Raw genomic sequence first — 8,215 nt, 5'->3', positions numbered from 1 at the left:
TTGGGTGTTATCCGAACAGGAAGTTAAATAAAGGGGTTTCATTGTGCTGGAAACGAAAACTATAAACAGAATAAAATGATCGTTGCAGCAGTAGTAGTAGAGACAGAAATAGTTGTAGCATACGGTTTTAGAGATGGTGATGGTTTGAACTAAACAGGAAAACGAAAAGAAGATAGCAGTTGTAGTAATAAAATATGATGTTTAAATGGGTTTCCTTGCTAAAGGTGATCATGGATGGTAATTGGTAGTGATTGTTCTCGGTTGTAAAAAGGAAGGAAGATAGCAGTAGCCCTTCGAATTAATTGTAGCAAAAGAGCTTTAAAGTGTTCTTGGGTTGTCAATGGTGGTGGTGATTTTGATTTGAAAAGAGTTGTGACTTGATAGGAAAACTGAGGCAGCAATAGTAGCATTAGCAGGTGGTTTTGGGTCTCGGTTTACAGAAAAATTGAAACAGCAATTTAGATGATGTGGGTGATAATCAAATGAGTGCTTGTGCTCGATAAGTAGAGATAAACAAGAAGAAGAAAAAAAAATACAGGTGATGGTGAGTTTACCTTTCGAACAGAAACAGACATAATATGGAGTAATGTAAAGGTTAACAAAAGATAGTTGCGGTTCTAAGGCGATTCTGTTGAATGGGTTTTGTTGTCGAACAAATTCATATAGCAACGGTCCTCGATGTGTTTCGTGGTATTGTTCAACAGAATAAAAAGGATAATTTGAGTGGTGGTTTGATTAGGAAAAGGTGGTGGTTTAACTATGGTTCTTGGTTGAATGTAATAAGAGTAGAAAGTGGGTTTGCATCCGGGTTCCATCAAGTTTGTTTTGGTCGTCATAGAAGAAAGGAGAAAGGAAGAAATAATCAATTAGATTGGATTGTGGTGGTTGATTAAGTTGCATCTATGTATATGTATATAAATAAAAGTCTGTAAAGTGAGAATTGACATGTAACAATATTAACACTCACTAAGTCAATTAGCCACAGTAATTGAATTAATAATACGAAATATCACGGATAGAAATGAAAAGTAAACCAATCTTTCAATCACATTATCAATCATCAAAAGTAATTTGTAACGAAGTGAATGTCTTAAACTTTTACAATAGTAATTATCAATCAATTTGTGAATCCAGTGAATTGTGAATGTAAATACATAATATAATAATATTTAAAAATTAAAACGTGCAATTAAATTAGTTAGTCGTCGCCTATTACGGACTAAATTTCGTACCTCTTCGTTAATCAGAGGCGGATAAGAATACTCCGAAAAAATCCCGAATTTTATATTAATTAACTTTATTCATTTTAGTCATTATAAAACGGTCAGTAATTTATTAAATAAAAATTACATACCAACGTTTATTTGTAACATCTCACAAATTAAACTTATTTTTAATATTAATCGAATAACAAATGAGTGTTATCGACGTTTACTAAATAATTTTGAAATCACAAAATATATATTCTGTATATTTTATTTATATATAAATAATATTTATTATATATTATCATTATTTTATGTATCTAATTCTAACAATTACAATACCTAATAATTCATATTATTATATACAAATATATATAAGCATATTTATTTACAAGTAATCGTATCGTGAGTCGTCGGACATAATCAAAGATTAAATGAATTCATGGAAACAGTTTAAATTTTAAGACTCAATATTACAGACTTTGCTTATCATGTCGAATTCATATTAAGATTAAGTTTAAATTTGGTCGGAAATTTCCGGGTCGTCACATATGCATAAATGAACAAAATTCTTTTAGATGATATACTAATAATAACTAAATAACATTACATAACAAGTTTTGTTCCAGTATGCACGAGCAAACATTGTTGACTACACAGGTCCAACGATTTTATAACAGTATTGTATAAAGGATCACCAGGTTATGCATTAATACTCTAAGGATTTTAATTATGAACTCATAAAAGTGTTTTCGTAACCGTAGTGAACGAATAATTTATCTTATAAAATGTTAACAATTAAGTAACAGAAAGTGTTTGCATGTCCTTCAAACTTGACCCATCCCTAGTTTTAAAAACTCTCTCGCCTAAACCTTCTTACCCTAGTTTTAAAAAAAAGTGCCGCCTTGTTTCCTCCGGCCACCGGCTCTCCGCCGGTGGTCTGGATCTCGCTCCATCCCTTTTCCTTGTTTTCCTATTTGTGTCCTTCATGCGTGCCTTTTCATACCTCTTCCGTCTCTCGTCGGTGATTAATTTGAGCAGATCTGGATTCCTGTGGTGTTTGCGGTGGAGGTGAGTGGTGTTTGGACTTTGGGGGACTGGTTCTTGTCGTTTTTGTGCCGGCTGTTTGTTAACCGGCGATTGTACTGGTCACCGGAGTTACTTTCTTCACAACACTGCAGTGGTCGTCGGTTTTTGTACGGTTAGTGCCCTTGCTTCTTTTTCATTCCTTTCACTGTCGTGTTGATCCCCCTGTCGGTTGTCTGCTACCACCACACTGGATTCGGCCTGCTGCTGCTCCATCTTAAAAATACCTTCAGTGATGATGGATTCGTGGGGGGTTTTTGTTCGTGATTTCAGCTTCATATTTCCATATTCGAGTTTGTAGGTTCGTGGATGATGGATTCGTGTGGTTTCGTGGTTTTAAGAGTTTTGAGTACCCTGTCTCGTGGGTTGCGTTATTTCGGGTTGCATTGCATTTCAGGGTTCGGGTTATGTGGCTTGGTCTTTTCGGGTTCGAGTTTTGAATGGGGTTCTATTCGTGTTTTTGAGTGGTAGCAGGTGGTTTTCTATCTCGGTTGGATCTGGTGGTTAGTAGTTTCTTCATGTGGCGGTCGCTCTATCATGGTTTGTTTCTTGTAAAACCACCTTGACATATTACATTATCACCTCTCGATGTGATTGTGTGGTTGGATTATTGGCTTGATTTCGTGTTTGTTGTTTGTGTGCTTCGAGTTGCTCCAATTTCACACTCTATCGAGTGATTGCCCTTGTGTGGTTAGGTAATGTGTGTTGGTTTGATTATCTAGAGACATCCTGATGGTTCGATCCTTCATATGCCGCGTCTTGTTTAAAATCGTGTGTTATAGGACTTTTCGAGTGATGGCTTTAGGAATGTTGTGTCGTGTCATGTTTCGTGTGTCGTGTTTGGTTATATTCGTGTTTAATTGTGTGTTAAAAGTCGATGAAGTGTATTGTATCCTAGCATCTTGCTAGTGTCGTATTAATAATAATAATTATTGTTGCCTTTCAAAAAAAAAAAAAAAAAAAAAAAAACTTACCCATCCCATTTTGACGTGCAGAAAGGATGACTTGTTTCAACCCAGACCCCCTTTGATCCATTACCCGATACCCAATCTTCCTGACCCGCCCATCTTGCAAAGCATTCTTTTCATGTATGAGGAAAACAGACGCCATTCTTCACATAAATTCATCGTACACATTCAGAAATGATTGAGAAAGAGAACTGACCAGGGGAGCAATGGCGACTTTACATTGTAACCAATGGGGTCCCGTGACCCCATTAATTTGGAAATTTTTTTAACGAAGTACTCTTTAAATTTTACAGGACACCACAAAATTTTACCACATGACCCCATATAAATTTAGAATTTATAGTTTTTTGAAGGTAAACAACCAGTAAAGTACCCTTAATTCATAATTAGTTGCGGTAAATTTTTTTAGGACCCCATTAAGTTTTGATCCTGGAGTCGCCACTACAGGGGAGAGTAAGCATGCATGAAGTAAAACAAGCTTGGATCACAAGAAAAATGCAAAAGATAACGCGCTAACTACTTCACATAGATGATGTCATCATCAGGGTCATCATCCGGCCAATCTTCATCATCTTCATTTGGATTGGTTGCCTCATTTTGCTCACCCGCTAGATTTTCCAGTCTTGTTCTCACTCTTAATCTTATCTAATATAGCAATCACCTGAACATAAGAATCTGTTAGCTTAAATTTAGACAGGTTCTTCGTGCCATTGGTGCATGCACATTGCAATTGGATAACATGTTACATGAACATACAAAATGGGAAACAAGAAAACTCTGAAATTTCCTAATGTTTAACCAATTGTACCATCAAAGTTAAGGTTTTTAGCCTGCTAGAAAGGCTTCACTCTTCATGACTACTATTTAGTTTCTAGCCTAGCTTAACTATTTTTGGAACAGAAAGGCTAGTCAGTGTCATTTAAACAAACAATTAACATTCTTCTCCAGAAGTCTATATTTTTAACAGACCAATCTTAACAAAATATGAATGCAGGTTAAGGAATCTTAACAAAATTACCGAGAAAGATAACAGTCTTAAAAATTCTACATAGAAATTTAGAAAGTCGTAAAAGAAAATAGATATATCATATATTGCTCAGAAAATGCTGAATATTAGTTCAACAATGTACATGTGAAGAACATTCAATAATTCATAAATTCTTACCCTGCTTCCTCTCTCTAATGATTCATCTTCGATAAAGCGTATCTCAGGAGTCAAGCGTAGTTTCATACGCTTGCCCAATTGACCACGAACATACTTTGCTTTTGACTTTAACCCTGAAATGGCTACCTCCTTTCCTCGTTCATCACCAAAAACAGATACATATACCTTAACCACCTACACAGGTTCGTGAATAATAATAGTAAGAACTGATCAAATATCATATAAATCAGACAAATATCATATAAACATATAATAACTTAAATTCAATAAAAAGGCTAGATTAAGATACCTGTAAATCTGATGAGATTTCGACATCACTAATGGTAGTAATAGAAGACAAGTAGCGGTCAGCACCAAGAGCAGCTTTGGGCAAGATAGCGTATTGTAAAATCTGGTCGGTCAGCAACATATCAGAAAGCTCTCTCTGTATCTTTTTGGCCACCATTTTCACTCTCCTTTCCTTCGCCATACAAATTATTGAATTATTTCTTCTACTGGTTATTTTATATGATGCTGTTGATGAAGGTAACGTCCACGATGACGGATATACGGAGAAGCGTGTTGTGGTAGTTGTTAAAGGTGGAAGACGGTGATTAATGGTGACCGTAGTGAAGATTGAGTACGACAGCATTTTACTAGCGTATTTAATTACTACTTTATTAACTTCTTTGATTTGAAATTGAAATTTAAATTGATTGTGATTGGATTTGATCGATGGAGATACAAAGGAAATTAAAAAGATAGTCCCCAGGAATAAATGGGTTAGACCATTCGTGGGCGGTTTGACTTTTTGCAATTTTATTTTTTTTAGTAGGACGTGTTATCTTTTTGCACATTTTTTTTTTTTTTTAGTATGACGTGTTACCTTTTGTACTTTTTCAATGAGCAGGAAGTGTTATTTTTTTGAGTGAAGTAGTAGTGGTGTTTCTTTTTTAGTGTTACTTTAGTGGAATGTTGAGGTGACATTTTTTTTTCCCTGTTTTATTTATTATGTTTGATTTAATTTATTTTTTATTATGTTAGTGTTTTGAATAAAAATGTTGTTGAAAAACATACAATAATGTATTATCGGGTATGAGTTTAATTACCCATTTAAAACTTGGGACGCCCCTTGTTTCATTTTATTTTCTTGTTTATGTTTCCCTTCTTCCCTCTCCCTCTCCTTCGTGACTTGCCCCAAACCATGAACCTTAGTTTAATTTGATGAAGATGATGATTAATCCAAGCTCTAAATTAGATTTCTTGCATCTCTAACATCTAGCAACAAAGTTTGTTCCCCTCAATTTTTTTTTAATCAGCACCGGTCAAGATGTCTTCGCCAACCACAATCATCCACGTGTAAGTGCCGTCCGTTTCTTCTCTCATTTCTTTCTCCAGGACGCCACAGAGACGCCACCAAGTGCCCGGCCGTTACCTATGATTCTGGCATTTCTTTTGTCCAGCAAGGCAAGTGACCCCGTCACTTGCCCACCGTTACAATCGGTCTTATATCTTCTTGTTAGCCAGAGATCTTTAGTACTTTTTATTATTGCAAATTAATCCTTCAAGATTTGAAAAAAGGTCAAATTACTTCTTTAGTTTGTATAGAATAAACATGTCTAAATGTCTAATATTCCGTTGAACTCTATTTCATTCGGATTATAGGTAAAATTAAAATTTTAACGAGTCAACTGCGAATAACTCATGATTAATTTGTACGTTTCCACTCTAAAATTTTGGTGTATTAACTAATTCCAATACTAATACTAGTACTAGTACTAATAATAATCAAATCAAATTGATGATTAATACAAAATGTGTATTAGAAACTGTTTAATTTATTCTTAACTTTTCAAAAAACGATTAACTTGACGAAATGTGTTTCTAATTCATGCTCGTCATATACTCTAAGTGACAAATATTCAAAATAAGTTTGTGTAGTTACATATGTATTTAATTCATACTCGTCATATACTCTTAGCGATCCTTTTTGACCAAATATTCAACTTTCGTGTTTATCCTATGTTGTTAGGAGTATTAAGATGAAGGTTTTTTTTCAAGGCTACCATTTATATCTTGTTCAAGTCTTTAGTTTTACGTTGGCATTATAATCCTCGGGTGCTCATCCGCAACGTTTAGATGTTATGTTACTTCGTATTCCATTAAGTTTAGTGGCCAAGTTTTGTTCTTGGTTTGTACGAGTTGTTTTTGTTCTTGTAATGTCTTCGGATACTTCATATTTGTAATGAAGTTCTCCTTGTTTAATATATTTTCTTCTTTTTCGCCAAAAAATGGTGTTAAATATTATTAAAAGGTTCGTGTAATTATATAGCCATATATAAAATTTTCTACAACTACAACATTTAAGCCCATTCTATTCTACTAATTTATTGTATTTTCTTGTTTGCCTCTTTAACTGAAGTCACGAATTCAATAGAAATAAAATCTAGCAAATATAAAAATTTCTACTTATTTAGCAAAGGGCCATTGGCCTATAGGTTTCATGATGTCCTATGACAACTCGAAAATTTCCGACTAAACTTAAACTAAATCTTTATGTGATTCTGACACGATAATCAAAGTCAGCTGAACTGAACCTCAAAATTTTTAAACTAATTCCATTAAACTTCGACAAACACGAACAATTATTCGTAAATAATTATGCATTAGTAATTATTTGTTATATTAATATTATTATTAATATCATTTTAATAATATATCTCTAACCATTATCATTTACAAGTATTATTATTATTATTATTGTTATTATTATTATTATTATTATTATTAGTATTGTTAATATTACTAGTATCACTAGTATTATAGTTATTATTATTATTACTACTAATATTAGTTATCAATTAATATTAATTTTATAACTATAATTATCATTATGATTACTATTATTATTGTTATTATAAAAATAATAAAAGTTATTATTATTTTCATTTATCTTAGTAAAATTAGTATTTTTTTAGGATAAGTATGGTTATTAAAATTATCATTAGTAATAAGTTTTTTTATCATTATTATTATTATTTGCATTATTATTATTTATTATTATTACTATTATTATTATTATTAATATAATTATTAAATACTAATGTTAAATAAATTAAAAGAATACCTAATACCTAAATTAGGTTATCAGCATTTAAAATTTTTATATATATTCTTTAAAATCGTGATCTGCTTTATCTGTTTATTTTTTTTATTATCATGATCAGCCTTTAAAATCCATCAAGATATCTGCTTTTTATTTATTTTATCTGCTTTTAATTTTTTTTTATTTTCCTCTGTGTGATTCCTTGTCGACACCTACGACTATTGTTTAATCAAACAAGTGTTAACCGAATCATCCCCATTACCAATTATCAATTATAAATTACTGCAATTGCTGATAAATTAAACAGAAATATTTTTTTTTCCTTTCATCGACCCCTGTTACGACATGTTTAAATCAAAATCTCGATTTCGAAATCCATTACAAAATCTATAAATGCAGTCTTGTTAGGAATTATTCATGTAAACTATCTGCAAATTATCAAGTTCCAATTCATCGTATCGAAGTTTAATTTTCGAGTCAAAGTTTTGATTTCAAAAGTCAAATAGATTGATCATCGCGAAATTTGTAATTGTTTTTGTGTTTCAAGTTCAATTGATTGCTTAGAAATTTTCTAGGAGTGAAATGAAATCTTTTTCGTGTTGTAATCTTGGTCTATAACGTTCTCAAAATCAAAAGCAGGATTTAATTTTTTTTAAAACTCGCGACAGCAGCAGCAGTAATATTACTGTATTATTATTATTTTTTT

General features: G+C 32.4%; 1 pseudogene; it reads right to left on the bottom strand.

Moving 5' to 3' along the window:
* Positions 1-3,775: 3,775 nt before the first annotated feature.
* Positions 3,776-5,055, bottom strand: LOC139842579 (probable ribosome-binding factor A, chloroplastic; annotated as a pseudogene).
* Positions 5,056-8,215: the final 3,160 nt, after the last annotated feature.

This window comes from Rutidosis leptorrhynchoides, chromosome 4 (genome assembly GCF_046630445.1).
Source record: "Rutidosis leptorrhynchoides isolate AG116_Rl617_1_P2 chromosome 4, CSIRO_AGI_Rlap_v1, whole genome shotgun sequence".
Classification (NCBI taxonomy): Eukaryota; Viridiplantae; Streptophyta; class Magnoliopsida; order Asterales; family Asteraceae; genus Rutidosis; species Rutidosis leptorrhynchoides.
Note: the sequence above shows the minus strand (reverse complement) of the source record. Positions and strands in the feature narration are given on the sequence as shown.